This window comes from Phalacrocorax carbo, chromosome 26 (genome assembly GCF_963921805.1).
Source record: "Phalacrocorax carbo chromosome 26, bPhaCar2.1, whole genome shotgun sequence".
NCBI lineage: Eukaryota > Metazoa > Chordata > Aves > Suliformes > Phalacrocoracidae > Phalacrocorax > Phalacrocorax carbo.
This window is the reverse complement of record NC_087538.1, coordinates 819,376-840,412: the sequence shown is the minus strand read 5'-3', so window position 1 is coordinate 840,412 and position 21,037 is coordinate 819,376. Positions and strand designations below refer to the sequence as shown.

General features: G+C 46.6%; 1 protein-coding gene across 2 annotated transcripts in view; it reads right to left on the bottom strand.

Moving 5' to 3' along the window:
* LOC135317687 (uncharacterized) overlaps positions 1 to 21,037 on the bottom strand; it is a 273,809-nt gene that overhangs the window by 184,628 nt on the left and 68,144 nt on the right. The gene's annotated exons all lie outside the window — the stretch shown is intronic.

Here is a 21,037-nt window from a genome sequence, read left to right as displayed (position 1 = left end):
GGTGGGGGCGGCTGACCCCGACTGGCCGGTGGCAGGGTCACTCCATACCACGTGACACCACGGCCAGGATATTAAGGGGGGGCGGGGGTGGGGGGGGCAGTGGCGGCTCGGGAGCGGCGCGGCGGCGGGTCGGCGGTGGGTGAGCGGCTGCGGCGCGGGCGGTTTGTTCCGGCGGTTCGTTCCCCCTCTCCCGCCCCCCCCCCCCTTCCCACCCCTTTCCCCCCACCCCGCGGGGCTTTGCGCCTCTCCTTGTTCTCCTTTCCGTTGCATTTCTGTTGTTGTTTCTTTTAATTTCATTTATGAAACTGCTCTTATCCCAACCCACGAGCGTTACCCTTCTGATTCCCTCCCCCATCTACCGGTGGGGAGGGGGCGAGCGACTGTGTGGGGCTGAGCTGCCGGCCAAACCGCCACAGGCCCTAGAAGTGAGGGTTTGGAATTTAAAACGGAGGCTTTTAGCTTTAAAAGTGGGGTATGGACCCTGAAAGTGAGGGTTTGGGGCCTATAGATGAGGCTTTTAGCCTTAAACGAGGGGTTTGGATTCTAAAAGGCACGGTTTTGAAAGAAAAACTGACGGTTAGAGCATGAAGGGACCGGAGTCGCTGCTAAAAGTGAGGGTTTGGGAGCTAAAGAGGAGGCACTGAGCGTTACAGGTGGGGTTTGGATGCTGGAAGTGCGGCTTTGGGTGTTAAAGCTGAGGCTTTGACTTGTAAAAGAGGGATTTGAACCCTGAAAGGGAGGGTTTGGCTGTTACAAATGAGGCTTTGAGCGTTAAAAGAGGGGTTTGGACCCTGAAAGTGAGGTTTGCAGTCCTAGCTATAAGGCTTTGATGTTAAAAGAGGAGTTTGGGTGCTTGAAAGTGTTATGATTAATTTAGCCTTCAAAGGAATTTTAATCAAAGTATACAATTTATTGAATAGAGGCAAGCAAGCAGCGCTGGATGCACGGGGGATCCTTCCGCCTAACGTGCATACCGTCATACGATACTACAGGGTTTATATTCAGTTACTTAATTAATAACAATTAGTAAAAACACGCCTAAGTTTACACTCTTTGGTCAGTGATAAGCATCCCACTTGCCGTTGGGCAGCCGTAGTTAAATTAGCCACGCTTGCCACGTAGATTAGCCCGCGTGCTCTTTACAGGTGTGGGGGGGCAAGTCTTTTTGGTCCTGAATTGGGTCGGTGGTCGCAATCTCCCCCTGCCGGAATTACCTTTCCCCCAGTTTTCATGCTTCAGCGCCTCCTGAGCCAAGAAGTTCCCTGTTATCACTGCTGGCTGATTTGTGGCCTTCCCTTATCTTCTTTCTCTCCTTTGTAGCAAGATGTTTCCACTGTTAGTCCTTGAAGTTACTGAGTTGTATCCTTTTAGGAGGCCTCTTGACAGTGAAGCATTCATTGCTAATGCCGTCTTGTCTGGCCTAAGCATTATTTATTATCTTGTTAAAATTCTCAGATGTTAGTTTCTACTCCTAACTAAAATTCTTTCTTAACAATTAACTACACAAATTGTCAATCAACATCCCAACCATTAAGACAGTTAACAATTCAATTGAACACTGAACGGCCTCTCCGTTACACAAGCACAAACAGAACGGTCAAATGCTAGAGGGTCACACTTCACCGTGTGACTCTAGCATTGTTCCATATTGACACGAATCAGACGAACACATTTTACAATCCCTCATCTTTTCTTTTTATGGCATTGATTCGTGTTTTTGTTTCCAATCTAGTCAATACTTGCTGAATTGGTATCAATTTTGGGTCTTCTTTTGTCTTTATTATCATCAAGGAATGAGTTTTCTTTTTCCTTGTTTCTGGATCAACAGGTATTGCAGTTATCTGCATTCCTTGTATAACCGAGTGTATTAGTCTAGTAAAACAGGGTATTAAACATGGAATTACTAACAGTCCTCCACATATCCCCAGTACAGCTATTCCAATTTTAGTAAGCCAATTACCATCCATAAAGTTCCACCCTAATTCTCCTAGATTGATTCCATTCCAAGTTTGAACTGGGACGTGTGCGATTTTCTTAATTTCTTTTACAAGTTCATTTACAGCTTTTCCTTCATCATCTATTTCTAGACAACAGTTACTAAGGTTAAATTCTCCACACACTCCTCCTTCTTGTGCTAGCAAATAATCCAAAGCTAAGCGGTTTTGATACAAAGCAGTTCTCATTTTGGTGTTCTGTTTTGCAATTAATCCAAGTGCATCTCCAGTCTTATTTACAACTATTTCTACCACAGCCTGTAATCTAATTATTCTATTTAACATATATATATTGGGGTCCTGTAGCCCCAAGATCCATCTTCTGCCCACGTAGCTGGATCATAATAAGCAATAATCCTCTCCGGAGGCCATTCATTATCTTTCCAATTTGTAAGCTCCGCTTATGACGTTTTTTTTTTTCTTAACTCATCAGCCTCAACATACACTTGGACTCCCAGTCGCTCTCCCCGACTTATGGGTAACAGGAAAAAACTGGGTCTTATAGTTCCCAATACACAAGATCCTGTCCAATTCTTTGGCAAATATGCATAAGCCAGTTTGCCGCAAATCCAATACTGTCCTTCAGGAGTTGGCCAACCTTTTGGTATATTTGTTCCATTGGTCCAATTCTTGGATGGATCATTCATCTCCAGTGGGTTTCCCCACTTATCCCAATTGTTCTGAGTTTCATTCCATAGGTAACCTCCCTCACACTCTAGATTACCTACTGGTCTTCCATTGTCTTTTAGATTCTGCCAGCAACTCCTTCCAATTATACTCGTCTGAAGCACCCATTGTTGTTTCCTATTACCCTTTCCCATTGTTTTCCAGACTTGGGGGTTACTTATATTGCTCTCCATAGCCTCCCATGGCCATCGTTCACCCTGGTTTGTCCTACCACAAACATAACAATTGGTTACATTCAGTGACTTCGCAATGTTTTCAGCAAGATTTACAAATAGATTTTTAGCAACTGTGGGAATTTCATATTTTACCCCTGTTTCTATTTCATGATAAAATGCTATAACCTTACTTGTTCCAATTAGTCTTCCTACTTCCGAATTTGTTTTCATTTCTACCCAATATTGGTAAGGGAGTTCTTTTGGATCATAGCATACGGTCCTGTTACCTTCTCTGCATAAAGCATACTGGGTCAGATTATGAATGCAGCTTCCTATTTCCTGGCCTTTACAGTCGTAGACAGTATGATATACCAAAGCTTGGGAACTTATCCGTCCCCTTCTAGTGGTTATCACACATTGACTGCAGTTGTTTGTCACAGCCAGGGTTAAGGAACTCACCCCAAGCAGGACTAGAAGAGGTCCGGTAAGGGCCATAGTGATTGGCGGTCACGGCCCAAAGGGGTTGCAGCCCTTGGCAGACCTTTTCAAACCACAGCACCAGTTCCCTATCCGGTCTTGCCCTCTTCCATAATCTTAAGGGGTGTCCTTTCCTGAGTTACCTCAATGTATTTAAGGATTCGTATGCTATGTCTGAAAGAAATCCAGGGTATACTATGGATAGCCTATTGCTATTCCCAGGAACCAATATTTAACTGATCCTTGTTATTGACATATTGTCTCCCCTAATGGGTATTCATTTAGGAGCTTCTCCGTTTACCAATTCTACAGGAGTAGTCACAATAAAATTCCCACAGCAACTTAGCTTATGTTCCTTGACGATGCCCTCATCAGGTTCTTCTGATGGTTAGCTTAGTTTCTCCGGGTTCAGATGTGACTGTCCACTCCTTCACTGGACCTTTCACTCGCGACACATGTGTCCACCCTTTTTCAGCAGTTCTCACAGCCGTTTCTGTAGTTAATAAAACAAGGAAAGGTCCTTCCCAAAGGGGAGATAAGTTTCTTTCTTTCCATGTTTTTATTAGAACCTTATCTCCTGGTTCTAACTGATGAATTGCAAATCCTAAAGGTGGTGTCTGGGCCACCATCCCAATCTCCCTTAACTCTTTTAATCTTTTTCCAATGGTAATTATATATTTTTGGATACTATGGTCTTCAATTATATTATTCCCCAAAGGCATCCCTTGAAAGTAGGGCATGCCATATAACATCTCATATGGTGATAATCCAGTCTCACTGTATGGTTTAGTTCTTATATTTAACAGTGCCAATGGTAAGCATTTCGTCCAAGGCAATTGTGTCTCAATCATTAATTTAGCCAATTGTTGTTTTATTGTTTGATTCATTCTTTCTACTTTCCCCGAACTTTGTGGGTGCCATGGAGTGTGGTATTCCCACTGAATGCCTAAAGATTGACATAATAGTTTTATTATTCTGGAAGTAAAGTGTGTGCCCTGGTCAGAATCAATGTACTGGATTATCCCATATCTAGGTATCAAATGTTCCAATAAAATTTTTACCACCATCTGTGCTGTAGCCCGTGCTACAGGGTAAGCCTCTACCCATTGTGTCAAATGATGTATTATTACCAATAAATATTTTATTCTCCCTACTTTAGGTAGTTCAGTAAAATCTATTTGTACTTTCTCGAAAGGTCTGTAAGCTGTTTTTCTCCCTCCTATTGCTACTTGTCGAAACACTTTCTTATTTACCTTTTGACAAGTTAAGCATCCTTGTGTAATCTGCTTTGCTATTTCAAAAATCCCAATACAGCCAAATTGTTTAAGGAAATGATCACTTAACGCCTTTGTACCCCAATGTGTTTGCGCATGCAAACTTCCAATATTTGTCTGGCATAGGCTTTCGGCAGAATTTCTCTCCGGTCAGGCAATATCCATTTTCCTTGTTCTAACTTAGCCCCTATTTTTTCCATTTTTATCTTTTCTTCAGGGGCAAACTTCTTCTCTTTCTTCTCCTGTGTTTTTTGCTGATGTCCTCCTGTGTTTGTACTACATTAATTTTAGCGGCCCTAGTCCTCAGGGCTGCTTCCTGGGCCTCTTTATCCACTAAATTATTCCCTACCTCCTTGGGTAATGTAAAATCTTGTAAGATTTTCTCTAAAGTTTGTCCAAATAGATTTGGTGACTCTGTAAACCCCTGTGGTAGCACAGTCCATCTTAATTGTTGTTTTCGTCCTGTTTCGGGGTCCTCCCACTCAAAGGCAAAATAATTTCTGGATTCCTCATCCAGAGGACAGGCCCAAAAAGCATCCTTTAAATCTATTACACTATACCAAGTATATCTAGGAGAAATATGACTCAGTAAAGTGTAAGGATTTGCCACCACAGGGAACTTAGTGATCGTTCGCTGATTTACAGCTCTTAAATCCTGTACCATTCTGTATGAGCCATCCGGCTTCTTTACAGGGAGGATGGGTGTATTATGGGGTGACATACATGGTTCCAAAGTTCCTTTTTCCAGAAGTCTGTCAACTACAGGTTTTAATCCTTTTCGGCCCTCCCTGGGTATAGGATATTGCTTGATTCTAATTGGGCGATAAGGATCTATAATTTGAACACTTATGGGGTCCATTTCTATCTTTCCAATTTCCCCTTCTTTATACCACACTGAGGGGTTAACAGCTTCTTCGTCTTTTTGTGTTAAAGTGTATAATTTAATCTGCAATTTATCTCCTTTACTCTGAATGTCCAAATTTAACTTCAAAATCAAATCCCTTCCTAATAAATTGTACTCCGCTTCAGGGAGCAAAAGTAAATCATTAAGGCAAATTTTCTTTTCTGTCTCTATTTCTACATCTTTCAAAATTGGTACTTTAAAAGGTTCTCCTTTTGCCCCAACTACTGACATATAGCTCTTCCCTTTTTCTATTCCTTTTGGAAGTTTTTGAATGGTTGATTTCTCAGCTCCTGTATCTACTAAAAATAAAACTTCCTCTTTATGGGGACCAATTAATAATTTTATCAAGGGCTCTGTTGATGTTGGAGTCCCCAGAAGATATAGCCCCTGACACCCCTATTCTTCTTTAAACATTCTCTCATCTTGTTCCCGTTTTCGGCAGTTCTTCTGAACGTGTCCTCTCTTGTTACAGTAGTAACAGACGGGAGTTGTAAATCTCTCTCGGTAAGGTTGTCGCGGGGGTGTCTGCTCTATTTTTTTTTTCCCTTTTCTCTCCAGACGGAGTCTTATTTTTCTGACTTTCTCTTACTGCTGCTACAAAAATTTTTGCTTTTGCTTTCTGTTTTTCTTCATCCCTTCTAACATAAACTTTTTGGGCTTCTCTAAGTAACTCCTCTAATCCTCTTTCTTGCCAGTCTTCCAGCTTTTCTAATTTCCTTCTTATATCCCCCCAAGATTTAGCTACGAATTGTGTTCTAAGGATTGTGGTCCCAGCCACTGTATTCGGATCAATTCCAGAATACATTTGTAAGCTTTTCCTCAACCTCTCCAACCATTCTGTTGGAGATTCTTCTTTTCCTTGTTGTTCATTAAATGCTTTATTAATGTTTTGCCCTCGGGGAACCGCTTCCCTTATTCCCTGTATGATTAACGTTCTCAAATCCCTCATATTCTGTCTTCCTTGAGGTTGTTGATGATCCCAGTGGGGATCCACATTTGGCCATTTCTGATCTCCCGGGAGCCCTGCCTGATTCTGTCTTTCCCAAATCCTTATTCCAACTTGTCTAATCATTCCCCGTTCTTCAGCAGTAAATAGGATTCCTAAAATGGACTGTATTTCTTCCCAGGTATAAGTATTGGGGCCTAGGAATTGATCTAGTTTTTCAGATACTCCGAGGGGATCATCTAATAGGGTCCCCATTTCTTTCTTAAAGTTTCTTACATCTGTGGTATTTAATGGGACTGCCACAAACCCGATGCCTCCCTGATTGCCTCCGAGGGGTACCTCTCGTAAGGGATATAGACAAGCCCCCTCAGATACGGCAGTCCTACTTCTCGTACATGCAGCCGGTGGTTTATCTAATTCCGGTGCTGTTGGTGGGGGAGGCAGGGATAACGGTGGGACTGGTGGAGATACTACGGCCACTGGAGGGGAAGCCGCTGCCAGAGGTGAATTATTAGGATATGGGGGCGGCAGGTTATCCAGTGGTTCCCATTTATCATCTTTTTCCCTTCCTTTTTCATTTTTATCTCCTTCTTCTTCCTCAAAGTTTTCATCTCTTTTCTTTAATGTAAGTATTGAGGCTGGAAAAGGACGTGAAGTCCTGATCCATAATTCTGCATATTCACTTTCCTCCTGACTAAAAGGTTCCTTTGAATTAACATATATATTCAAGGCCTGGCAAATCCAGTCTTCAAAAGATCCAAAAACAGGCCAAAAGACAAGTGGTCTTAAAGGTTTCTTCGGCCATTCAACCATACAATATTGAACCAATTTTAATTTACTTTTTCCTTTTCTGGGGCCCCTTTCATTCCAATTTCTAATCATTATTCCCAATGGACTTTCTGATGGTATGTCTGGTAATTTGCTCCCTTTCTTCTGGTCCTGGGTCCTCGAATTTGTCTGACCCATCTAGGAATTTTACTGTGGCAATTCCTACAGCCCTTGGTTACCGGTAAGAGTGTCTTGCAGGGGGTTTAGGACCTATCACCCACCCACGAATCCTATAGGAATCGCTTCGGTCCTTCACCGGCCAAGTCCCTCGCGGGAGATTGGAACCGCGGTTAGAAGACCTCCACAATCACTTCAGAACTAGGTTCTGTCTCAGTCACACTCTTACACACACAGGCAACCGAATCCCACCCAACCAAACGGTATACAACCTAAATCCTTACGACTCCGTCGTCTTCGTTTGGATCTTCGCGCGCAGAATTACGGGCAAAACAAACTGCTGCAGCCGGCAAGGGAGCTTATAAAAATTAAATTCCTTGCTTGTCCCTGTTCGGGTTCAGGATGGCGTTAGCCCTGACCCAACCTGACCAGGAGCCACCGAATGGTGGGGCGCCCCTCCTAGATCAAGTCAGAATTCAGGAACCAAGACCATCCCGGACGAGCCCCCAATTGTTATGATTAATTTAGCCTTCAAAGGAATTTTAATCAAAGTATACAATTTATTGAATAGAGACAAGCAAGCAGCGCTGGATGCACGGGGGATCCTTCCGCCTAACGTGCATACCGTCATACGATACTACAGGGTTTATATTCAGTTACTTAATTAATAACAATTAGTAAAAACACGCCTAAGTTTACACTCTTTGGTCAGTGATAAGCATCCCACTTGCCGTTGGGCAGCCGTAGTTAAATTAGCCACGCTTGCCACGTAGATGAGCACGCATGCTCTTTACAGGTGTGGGGGGGCAAGTCTTTTTGGTCCTGAATTGGGTCGGTGGTCGCAATCTCCCCCTGCCGGAATTACCTTTCCCCCAGTTTTCATGCTTCAGCGCCTCCTGAGCCAAGAAGTTCCCTGTTATCACTGCTGGCTGATTTGTGGCCTTCCCTTATCTTCTTTCTCTCCTTTGTAGCAAGATGTTTCCACTGTTAGTCCTTGAAGTTACTGAGTTGTATCCTTTTAGGAGGCCTCTTGACAGTGAAGCATTCATTGCTAATGCCGTCTTGTCTGGCCTAAGCATTATTTATTATCTTGTTAAAATTCTCAGATGTTAGTTTCTACTCCTAACTAAAATTCTTTCTTAACAATTAACTACACAAATTGTCAATCAACATCCCAACCATTAAGACAGTTAACAATTCAATTGAACACTGAACGGCCTCTCCGTTATACAAGCACAAACAGAACGGTCAAATGCTAGAGGGTCACACTTCACCGTGTGACTCTAGCATTGTTCCATATTGACACGAATCAGATGAACACATTTTACAAAAGTGAGTCTTGGGGACCTGGAAATGAGGCTTTGAGCGTTAAAAGAGGGGTTTGGACAAGGAAAGGGAGGGTTTGGGATTTAAAAAAGAGATTTAGTCCATGAAAAGGAGGGGTTTGGACCCTAACAGTGAGGGTTTGGGACCTCTGAATGAGGCTTTGTGCCTGAAAAGTGGGGTTTGGACGCTTGAAGCGAAGGTTTGGGCCTAAAAACTGAGGCTTTGAGAGTTAAAAGAGGGATTCTGTAAAATGTGTTCATGTGATTCGTGTCAATATGGAACTGTTGGTGCTTGTGTAACCAGGGCCGGTCAATTGACTCGCTAACGGTCGGGAGGGTTGGAATGTGGGTTGGGGGTTTGCTGCTAACAGGGGAAGCACCCTGCTACAAAGGGGGGTGCCAAGGTGGGGGGGGCACAGGTCGGCCAGTGGTGATGGCAGGGACCTTCTTGGCTCCGAAGGCGCTGAGGCATGGAAACTGGGGGAAGGGTAATTCCGGCAGGGGGAGAGTGCGACCACCGACCCAAGTCAGGACCAAAAAGACTTGCCCCCCCCACCCGCGGGCTAATCTACGTGGCAAGTGTGGCTAATTTAACTACGGCTGCCCAACGGCAAGTGGGATGCTTATCACTGACCAGTGAGTGTAAACTTAGGCGTGTTTTTTACTAATTGTTATTAATTAACTGAATATAAGCCCTGTAGCATTGTATGACGGGATGCACGTTAGGAGGAAGGATCCCCCGTGCACCCAGCGCTGCTTGCTTGCCTCTATTCAATAAATTGTAAACTTTAATTGGAATTCCGTTTAAGGCTAAATTAATTATAACAATTTGAACCCTGAAAGTGAGGGTTTGGCAGTTAAAACTGAGCCTTTGAGCTTTAAAAGAGGGGTTTGGACAATAAAATGGAGGCTTTTGAACTTAAAAAAGAGGGTTTGTCCCTAAAAAGGAGGGCTTTGGGTCCTAAAAGCGAGGGTTGGTTTGGGACCAAAAAAGGATGCTTTGAGCCCTAAACGATGATTTAGACCCTAAATGTGAGGCTTTGCAAGATATAAATGAGGTTTTGACAGTAAAAAAGACAGGTCTGGACCCTAACAGTGAGGGTTTGGGACATCTAAATGAGTCTCTTAGATTTCAAAGAGGGGTTTGCACTCTAAAACTCATGGTTTGCAACAAAAAATTTATGGTTTGAGCAATAATATAGTCGATCTGATGCTAAAAGTGAGGGTTGGTTTGGCACCTAAAAATGAAGCACAGAGTGCTAAAAGAGGGGGTTTGATGCTGAAATGGAGGCTTTAGCTGTGTTAAGAGGGCTTTGGGTCCTAAAAGTGAGGGTTTGACCTTTAAAACAGGGGTTTGGACCCTAAAAGTGAGGTTTGCGGTCCTGACTATAAGGCTTTGAGCATTAAAAGAGGGGTTTGGACAATAAAAGGGAGGCTTAGGCTGTTAAAAATGAGGGTTTGTCCCTAAAAAGGAGGGATTTGAACCCTAAAAGTGAAGGTTTGGGATATAAAAATGAGGCTTTGCGTGGAAAAGATAGGTTTGGAGCTTAAAAGTGAGGGTTTGGGGCTCCTAAATGAGGCTTTGTGCCTTAAAAGTGGGGTTTGGACCCACGAGACAGGGTTTGGCTGTTAAAAAAGGAGGCTTTGTGCCTTAAATGAGGGTTTTCGACCTTGAAAGTGAGGGTTTGGGACTGAAAACTGAGGCTTTGAGTGTTGAAAGACGGGCTTGGGACATAAACCCCTCCCTTCTAGCATCAAATCCTGTCTATTAATGCTCAAATCATGATTTTTTCCTTCCAAACAGTACGTTTGAGAGTCAAACCCCCTTGTTTAAGGCTCAAAGCCTCATTTTTATGTGCCAGACCCTCACATTCAGGTTTCAAACCCCCCTTTTAACACTCAAAGCCTCATTTCTAGGTGCCAAAGTTTCACTTTTAGCACCCAAACCTGAGCTCACTTTTAGGAGCCAAGACCTCATTTCTTATGTCCAAAGCCCTATTTCCACCGGCAAAGCCTCATTTTTAGAGTCCAAACCCCTCTTTTTATGCTCAAAACCTCATTTTTACCACCCAAAGCCTCACTTTCAGTGTCTAAACCTGTTTTAAACCTTGCAGCCTCCGCTTATGGGGTCCCGCAGCCTCCGCTTCTGGGGTCCTGCCGCCCCCCATTTTTTGAGTTCCAAACCCCGCTTTTAAGGCTGAAAGCCTCCTCTTAAGGTCCCAGACCCTCACTCTCAGGGTGCCAACCTGTCATTTTCACTCTCAAAGCCTCTTTTATATCTTGCAAAGCCTCACGTTTAGCTGCCAAACACGTCTTTTAAGGCTCAAAGCCTCAGTTTTCTTTTCTAAACCGCCACATTCAGGGTCCAAACTGCTCTATTAAGCATTAAAACCTCACTTTTAGGTATCAAAACCTCACCTGTAATGTCCAAAGCCCTATTTTCAACTGCAAACCCTCATTTGTAGGTCCCAAACCCTCACTTTGAAGGTCAAAACGCCTCTTTTAAGGCCCAAAGCCTTATTTCAGGGCCCAAAGCCTCTTTTTTTTTTTTTTGTTCCAAACCCCTGTTTTAAGGCTCAAAGCTTCATTTTTAAATCCCAAACCCTCACATTCATGGTCCAAACCTGTCTTTTAGGTTCAAAGCCTCAGTTTTAGGTCCCAAAGCCTCACTTTCAGGGTCCAAACCCCTCTTAGTACTCCGTGGCCTCCTTTTTAGGTCCCAAAGCCTCCCATTTAGCATCAAATCCACTCTATTAATGCTCAAACCGTCATTTTTCCGTTCCTAACGGTGCGTTTCAGTCCAAACCCCTTGATTAATCCTCAAAGCCTCATTTTTAACAGCCAAGAGGGGCCCAAACCCCTTTTTTAATGTTCAGTGCCTCCTTTAAAGCCCCAAGCCCTCACTTTTAGGTACTAAAACCTCATTTTTATTATCCAAGCCTCATTTTTATATCCCAAACCTTTACTGTTGGCATCGAATACGGTCTTTTAATGCTCAAACTGTCATTTTCTCTTTCCACACTGAGTTTTAGAGCCCAAAGCCGTCTTTTAACGCACAAAGCCTCATTTAGTGGTCCCAAACCCTCACTGTTAGGGTCCAAACCTGACGTGAGGCTCTTTGCTCTTGCTGCAAAAGCTATTTCAAATCACAGCTTTGAATAAGAAACACTATACTAGGTTTGTTCCAAGTACATTCATCATCCACTTGTTTCTTTCAATATCTGATCATTTCTATTCAAGCCAAGTAAGAACAGGGTCTCTCCCAATGTCAGGCAACACTGGGCCTGTCCAGCAAGCGTCAGTCATACCAGAGAGACAGTAAAAAGCTGAGTATTGTAAAACTCCTGCTTCGGCCCTGTTGGTGAGAGAACTTTTGAAGGGAAATATTTCTGGCCTTCAGGTCAGTCAAAAGCCACAGTCAGTCAGCTATTGCATTCCCTCTGGCTGTGGTTCCACGAATGGATCACGCTCAGGTGGAATAAATCTGCTTGAGATGCTTGCAAGCACAAATGCTTACAAACCAAATCATCTCTCTTAGTCTGGCGCTGCTTAGCTCATGCAAGGACGTAAGTTTACTTGGTTTAGGTGTAAGGACGTCAGCGGCAAGTCCTCTGGAACCGGGGCTGGGAGTTGTATTTTAGCTTTACGTATCTGGAAATCACAACTCCTCCTCCTTTGTCTGGTTCACTAAGTAGCATCTACGTGAAGGGCATGAACAAACGTAGGCGAGTGCACAGAAACGTTCACCGTCCTGTAACTCTGCCGCATTCCCGATTTTTAACATTATTGTATTTGTGTGTATATACCATATATTGGGTATATTGGTTAATTCCCTATTTGATAAAAATAGTCCATTTGCTTTCCCCTGCCGTTTACTTTTAATGGTGTTTACTGACTGTGACAGAAATGTACTTTGTTCGCTCAACACCCTTTCCCCTGTGCTTTAATATCCTACTTTTTACTAAAGCATATTTTCACATTTTCTTGCCGTGTCAATATTCCAAACACCCATTTTGCACAAAGCATTTCACCATGTAATTACATTCGGCTGCTCCTTGGCTACTGGCTCTAAAAAAAATTAATTTTTTAGGTTACTGGGTTTTCTTTATTACAGCTCAAAATACTTCATTGTCACACTGTACTAAATTGGCAGTCTTCCATGTCTCTGTTGGGGGGAAATACACACACACACCCCCAGCAGTGGGTTGTTGATTGATTTTTGTTCACATCTGCACAAACACATTTCTTATCCCGTGAAGTAGTTCTCTTTATTCCAGAGGACAACGCCTGTGCCATTATTCCTCAGAAGGAAACAAACCCATCTGCTTCTCATAATTTGCACTTGTATTTCCAGATTTCCTGATTATTTAAAAACCTACATAATTTATGTGCCACAAGACTTGGATCAACATGCTGTCTTCAGGTTATGCCATGCACGTGGGGTGAGTCTTTTATACAAGCACCAGATCAAATTCACCCCCTGCTGATCAAGTATTTGACAAAACGTGTTTTCGTTAGCGATAACGAACAGCTGACCTGACACATCCATCAGTTAACTCACAAACTGTAAGATCAGCTCAATGAGCGTGACATTTGGAGCTAGCTTAAAAAGAAGGCTGGCAGTCACCTAACGGCTCAGAAATCTTTCAATAATTTTATGGACTTGTTCTTTGCCACTAAATACTGTAGCTTCATTCTGAAAAGCTACTCTCAACGTTGCCTAAAGGCTGATGCTTTCCTACAGCACTCTCAGGCTAGCTTAACCCCTGAGCTTAAGGAGCAAAGGGATAGGAAACCAAGTCACGCCATCAAGTAGCGCTAATAGTCATGCTGTAACCAAAGGGATGAACTTAATCAACCAGGGATGTTGTTATATTCTGGGGACATGGAGGGTACGAATCAGCGTATCTGTCGATCTGTGTTTTAGTCCCTCGGCAATCATTAATGTGACCGAAACAACAGACAACGTGCTGCTGTCAGAAAAGGATGACAACATGTGGTTTCGTGTAGCGGGCTGAGAAAAGCGGCCAGGACGGCCAAGGTTAAGGGCCAAGTAGGTAAGAGGTAATTCCGGCAGGGGGAGATCTGGCCCCGGGGAGTTTTAAGGTTGCTGGGAGGTGTGAAGGTCTGCATCTGGGATCAAGTCAGCTCAGCCCTTTACGGTTTTGAACTGCTTTTCATGTGGAGGAAAACTAAAAGCTTCTAACACTGGGAAGCCCTTTACAGCAGGACATCAAAGGGCTATTGAGACGCTCCTGCCTGAAGGACTTCAAGGTTTGCAGCTTTCCCTTGGGCGGGAGGTTTTGAGGTTTCCCCATTATTAACCTCTGGTGCGGCACACTGCCGTGGGGCTGGGGAGCACAGAGCCGATTAAGCGCAGACTTGCTGATGCCACGTTGTCACCGCGGTGGCCACCGTAAGAGAGCCCGGGATGTAGTGCTGTGCAGCAGAAGCTACATCCCTGGGCTGTGGCTCAGCCGCTTTCTTACTATACCAATATCTGTGTACGTAGAGTAGTCAAGCCTGCGCAACACAGCTGCATTTCTTTGAGGACTGCTGTGCCATAAGCCACATCTTAGCCCCAAAGTTCTCCTTCCCCCTCAAGCGCGGAGCGTGCACTGCCCTTCACGCAGGGATGCTCTCACTGCCAATGTGTGTGTTCTCCTTTTCCCCTTTATAACCGTTCCCTTCCCGGAGCTTTCTATTTGCTGACGCCCTTAATATCCAGAGCTGTCAGGGATGAGAACCAAAGCCCTGCCGGCAGCTCAGGGAGGGTGAGCGGCTGCCCTTTTCCAGGCAAGCGGCTGAAATACAGCACGGTCAGCGGCGCTCTCAGTGTCCAGGCCTGTCACTGTCACGCTCCCACAGCACCTCCGTCTGCCCAGACCCCGCCGGGGGCTCAGCCACCGAGAGCAGCTGTCCTGGGAAGAGACTGGGGGGGCCTCGCAGGCCCTGGGGGTGTTGGCATGGCCCAGGCCCCTCTCTCCCTTCATCCCCTCTCCACGTAGGAGTGACATTTGATATCCAACCATGTGCTCAGGAAACTGAACTGTAAATCCGACAGCACCCCCTGCACAAACGCTGGGCTAAAGCCGGTCTGAAGGCACCTACGATGCCAAAATGCCATCAGATTCTTTGTTATGCGCTGACTTCTTTTCCTTACCCTCCTACAGAGCTTATCAGTTTACTGCTTGCCCCTCTTTGGGCTGTTTACCTGGTGAGCTTGTTAAAAAAATGAAAAAAAGGTGCTCTTTCTGTGCAGCCGAGCTGAGTGTCCAGGTGCCCCTTTCCAACCTGCTCCCAGCTCAGGCTGCCAAGTGCCGTGGGTATGATTTAGATCCCTGGATGTGTGAAGAAGGGCGCTTAGTCCTGTGGTGAACGTGGTATTTGTGGTGTGCTTACCCCTAAAGCATCTGCCCCTTGGCTTGAAGGACCAGGAGGTTTCTGTAATACCAAAAGCAGAAAACCCTGTGAGATTGAGCTGAGTAAAGCCTTTAGTAAAGTTAGTAGTTAAAATGTGACTCCTTGTGCAAGGCGATACCTCCCATGAAATACGACGTTTTCAGGCCCCCAGGATTCTTTATGGCTACCCTGCAAGGCTACTGATGGAAACATTTTTGTATTTTTAATGCTTACATTTGCACCAGAATAAAAATTTGCATGAGGCGAAGAGAGAAGCAATCCATTCTTCTGTCCTAACCTGCTCCAGCTCCTTCGCTCAGTGGCCGAAGAGCAGCTTGAAGCCAATGCCACATGCTGAGGAATCCAGAGCTGCTGTAACTGCGTTGGTTTCATAGTCAAATTGTAATCTATGGCTCTGCTTCAGCTGCAAAGTGAGGGTCACCTCTCCGTGTCTGATTCCCGTCAGGGATCAGCTCGGGCCTCCTAGGTTTGGATCACAGGACTAGGTTCCGACCGCTCTGGGTTGAATTACTTTTTGCTTGATAATGATGCAGTCACGGCACCCCAGTGCCTGTGTGCTGGAATGGGATCCTCCGTGATCCATCTTGCACCAGCCCAGAAATGGTTCTGCCTTAGGGGCATAAGCAGGCTTATGGCCGCTGACCCGGCTGGGCTGAGGGCAGGTGTCGAGGGCTAATTCTTCTCTATTAAACTGGGGTACAGGATGAATAAACCATTCAGTGTCAGAAGTGAGCTTCTGTCACTCAAATGAGCCTGAAGACCATGAGGCCCAAGAACGACACCTCCAACATGCCCCACGTCCCTCCCTGGGGAGACTCGTGAGCCTGAACCTTTCTTTGCGTCATTAGCCTATGGTGAAACAAAATTCTCCAGCCCGTGGCAGGGTTCCCTGTCGTCACTGGTGGAACAAACTGCCGCAGCTGGTAGGTAGAGTGAAGAAAGAGGGATTTCAGCTTTCGTGCTCAGTCTTTGGTGCTGCTGCCCGGAGAGTAACTCCAGCAGGGAGCTAGCGGTGGGTTCATTTATTTTAGCTGTTCCAACCTGCGCCTGCTGTCTGGCCTTCCCCCTTGTCTCCTTCAGCCCACGGAGGCTGCCTTTGGGCCACCCAGAGCCACCTGAGCCATCGGGTTTATCCCTATTCCTGCTCCTTGTATCCCCTCCGTGCTGGGTCCCACGGGGGTTGTGGACAGACTCACAGAAATCAAGAAACGGAGATCCAGAGGCTGAACCGTGCCCTTTTCAGCACACGCTCCTCGCTGCCAGATCAGCCCCCCGTGCACCCCTGGGTGTTGGGGTGACCCCCCCAGAGGTCTGTGCTGGTTGTTGTGACGCACCTGGCGGGGGGGCCGTGTTTTGGTCGCTGCAGGTTCGAAGCCACCCTTGCAGGTCAGCCAGAGCCCTGACTGTAGTGTGCCCGGCTGCCTGGCCGCAGTACGGCCTGCCTGGCTGCAGGCAAGGCTTCCCCCGGGCAAGGGGGAGCTCTGGGCACGTGGAAGCGTCAGCAGGGCAAATAGAAGATCTGTTGATTTTTGAAATGCCCTTTCGTCCTCTGACGCCTGCTCTGATTTACTCATTTCCATTTCTTTCTCCCGTTGCAGAATACTTGAGGAACGAGAGCGCCTTTCTGGGAGAGCTGGTGTTTGGGAGCGCAGACACCATTGAACTTTCCTGTGACAGCCACGGCTCTTCTGTGCCTGTTTTCTGGTTTAAAGACGGTATCGGGATTGCACCTCCCAGCAGAGCTCGTACTGGGCAGAAGATCATCAGTGTGTCATGCGATGGCTCGGGGCTGCACAGCTGCAAGGCGAGGCATTCCGACCAGGTCCTGGGAAACTTTACAGCCAGAGGTACAGGTGCGTGCAGAAATACAGCGCGCTCGGGACTGGTATTTTCCTTTTGTTTTTTAAATTTTGCCCCCCCACGCGCTCAGTATAGCTGGTGCTTTGCGGGGTTCATCCGTACTGGGCAGGCCTCTGCCTCCCTGGTGACTCCTGGCAGTGATTAGACCGACAGAACCAACCAGCCGAAGCTTGCTTGCGTGTCCACGGCCGATGTTAAAGCGTGACGGTGAGACTGAGAGAGCCTGAGAGACGGTGCTGGTCAGATTAAACCCCAACCGCCCCCTAACACTCAACTAGAGGCAGTGCTACGTGGGCCTTTGAAGTCTTTTGTGAGTGGGTGAGGTGTGGCTCAGGGAGGTTGAGCGAGTGACTTTTTCTGCTCTATGTGACAAATCAGTGGCAAAATTGCATGTAAAAGCTGGAGGTTGCTGAAAAGTATTTCCCTGTTGTAGGCGATGAATGTCTTCCCTCCATCCTGGTTATCACAAATTGCTAGTTTGTTTTGGCGGCAGCTTCTCTGTAAGCTGTGTCCGTCTCAAATATGTGCTTCATCAGAGGGGCTTATTGGGATTCCTACGTTGCAAAGACGCGCGGTGTCAGCAAAGCACGTGCTGTCGTTTGCTTGGCCATACTGTCCGTGATGAGGCCAGCGGGACAGACCAGCTCCAGGCTGTGCGAGGCTGGGTCAGTACCCAGGGAGTGTCAGAAGCATCTGTTGTCCCCAGGTAGCTAACCACTGCCACTGAGATCATCCCCGTGATCTCAGGCTGCTGCATGGGTAGAAGGATCCACATGGCTGTGAGCAGATGGAAAGCCTCCTGATGGCACAGATTCAAAGCCTGATTTTTCAGAACAAGGAACCCGTTGTGGATCTAAGCTTTTAAATTCTCTCCTTTGCTTTTGTGCTGTTGGCGTTTTTCAGGCATCCCTGAACATTAGGTCCTTGCCTCCAAAAGCTGAGTTCCCTGAAAAAGTAAGGGGCTCTCTCTGAAAACCGAACGCAGAGGTGTTTGTGATTGTAAATCCCATGCACTCCATAAAGGGCTTTCTCTTTTGTGTCAGAAGATTTGTGTGAGTGAGGGAATCAAACCAAGAATAATAAATCAAAGCTTGTTTCAGCAAGAGTTTTGGAGGAAGAATGGTGACAAGCCCCTGCTGGTGGGGTGGTGTTTTACTGGTGTGGAGGAGAGGATACTTCAGTTGGTGGGAGCGAGTCCCCAAACCCCGGGGTCTGTCGCGTGGGCTGCCAACGTTTCCGCAGCTCCCCTCGTCGGGCGGCTGTTTGCAAGGGGTGTGTTTGAGCACTGGGGGTTCAGCAGCCGCCGGGCCCTGGCCCTGGGCAGCCTGCTCTGGGGGACCCTGCCTGCGCAGGGGCTGGACCAGCTGCCCCCAGGGATTCCGGAAGGCCTTTCTCTCCCTTGTGACTCCGTGACTCTGGAACTGGTGCTGCGAGGGGCCGGCGCTGTGGGAGCGCTGGGAACGTTGTCTTCCCTGGGCTCTGCCTCTGTCGGGACGGCTGCGTGTGCGCTCTGCCCTGAGACACTCGGCGCCTGCGCCCGCCTGTCCAGGTACGCCAAGCAGTGTGCAACAGAGCACACTTTCAGGAGTGACCTGAGGAGCTTTTGCTAGCTTGGCCGCGTTGGAGAGGGACTGCAGCTCCTGCATGCAGGAATAGTCGTGTTGGAGAATAACCATGGGAGTCCTAAGTTCCCAGGGTGAAGGAGAATGGTCATTTTGGCCGCTTGTGCCCAGCCCGCTGTGGGATAGGATCCAGCTGGGAGGCTGGATTCTGGTTTACTCCTGAGCATGGAGTAAGCCTGTGGCGATTTACACTAATCTGACTGCTGACAGAAATAGGAATGTGGTTGTAGTCAGTGGTTTCAAAGAGAGCAGAAACGCAGTTAGTGTTGGACCTGTCTCTTAAAGGAGAGGCTTCACGCCTTTAACCGGTCTCTCTCTCTTTTCCCACTGCTTTGATTTCCCAGTCATCCTTGGTTTAACTTAGCGGAATGATGCAAGTACATCATCCTGGTAACCAGATCAGTATATATATTGCTCATAATTTATTATAGGTTTTACCTCCCTGGTTCCATATTGCCAAGCAAATGCCTAGAAAAAAAAATGTTTCAGATGCCCGTTGGCTCACTCGGGGAACCTGGGCGCGCCTGATGCGCCAGCAGTTTCACATGCTTTTGTCCGCTGCTAATAACGGCAGCACGACTAACTTTAAAGTCACCTGAAGGGTCCAGATGTCGGAGGGTTCCTTACCTGATGGTTCTTGCCAGTGGCACTGGTCGGAGAAGCACATCTGATGTGCGCTGTAGACAGGACTGCTCTGTGTCAGGGTGTGAGCTTTCCACCGGAGACGAAGGATTTCTGGCTTGGTGGGGAGTTTGGGGCGGTGAGTGGTTTGCTGTTAAACTCCGGTCTCCCCAGTTAGTTTAAGTCCTTAAAGCGTGACTTGCAGTTTGGCCACACAAAGTTCTGTGCTCTTGGCCTGTCGCGGGAGGCAGCGGCAAAGGCAGGGTGACTCGGGGCGGCTCACGGCAGGTGAGGAGGTTTCCTGACTGCTCTTAGCTGCCCTGCTGCAAGAGACTTGCTCACTCTTTTTCTTACAACCACCTTGCTACTAGTAGAACATATTCTATGAGTGATCATGAAGCACTTCCATCAAAACGTTGCCCTGTGCCTAGTGCGGGACCCTGACGGCCGCGTCCCGTGTGTCACGCGCTCGTGCGTTTCCTGCTGGCAGAAGGTACTGGAACATGTTCTCAAAGAGTTCCCGTGCCTGGGACTGGCAGTGCAGCCGATTCCACTGCCCGGCCTTCAGAGCATAACCTTTCTCCACAGCAGGCCCATCTGTATAACTTGTATTTCCTTGTCAGCGCTGCCCTTGAATGCCCTTGTGATTTGTCTCAGATCGCATCGTACTAACCTGTGTGAGTAGTCTTGACCTCAGTGTATTGGGCTTTTTTCCCCTGTGATTTATCCTGTCGATACCCCGGCGTCCTTTTTTGTTGGTGACCTCGTAGGCATCTGAAGGGCAAAGGATTCTCCCTTTGCTCTGCTGTGAGATCCAAAGCTGCCCTGAGCGCCGTTTTGTTCAGGAGAAGAGCTGCAGGAGGTGGACGGGAGGTTATTCACGGCAACCTGATGAAACTTCTGTCAGTCTCAGAAATGTCTCTGGCTGTCAGGAGTCTCTTTTTGCACGTTTTTCTTTATTTAGAGTGAAGAATGCGAGACCTCGCGGCTCAGGTAACGAGCCGCCTGCTGCAGTTTCCCGAGGTGACCATTCAGGCTCTTGGGGAAGATGAGCTCGCCCGAGGGTCTGTGCTGCGCGGGCAGTTCTGCAGAGGTGAGTCTTTTCCTTGAAAGTGGGTCTTGCTGTGAAGTTGTTACTGCCTGGAGGTGACCTGAGGCACGGGGTCACAGCATCAGCTGTGTCAGGTTGGTGCTGCTCAGGTGCCTCACGTTTTGAGAGAACAGAAGGGGTGAGCTATGGAAAAAACGATGATTTAAGTACTGTACTGTGACACATATCGGCCATCGGTGGCTCACCCTCCACGCTAATCTTTCAGTCTCTTGGACCAGTACGTTCCCGAAGCAGCCCTCGAGAAGACAGGCTGTGTTTTACTTAAATCAAAACTAATTGATGCTTAATTAGTGAATCAGTTTCTTAGCCCAGAAAGCCAAAAGGATAAAGAACTCTCCCTAAGCATCCTTCTCATCTCAAAGACAGAGACAGGTGTTTTTGAAATATATTCACACAATATTTACATACTATAGACACAGCACAAAATGTGCTGCTTGCTTTTTTAAAATCCCAAAGTACTGACTTTGTTGCTTTCTTGGAAAATTGAATTTTCAAAAGGCTGGGTTGGCCAATAAATTAGGAAGAAGTAAAACCAAGGTCAAGGTTAACAGTATGGGCATGTAAAGAGAAAGAGGTTAAGCTGTGCGGCCTGTCAACGAAGGGGAGGAACACCTTTGGAAAACAGCTGAATTTGTGCTGGCTGAAGGCAGCGGATCCCATTAAGGCCCACGTGGAGTCTGACTCAGAAAGATC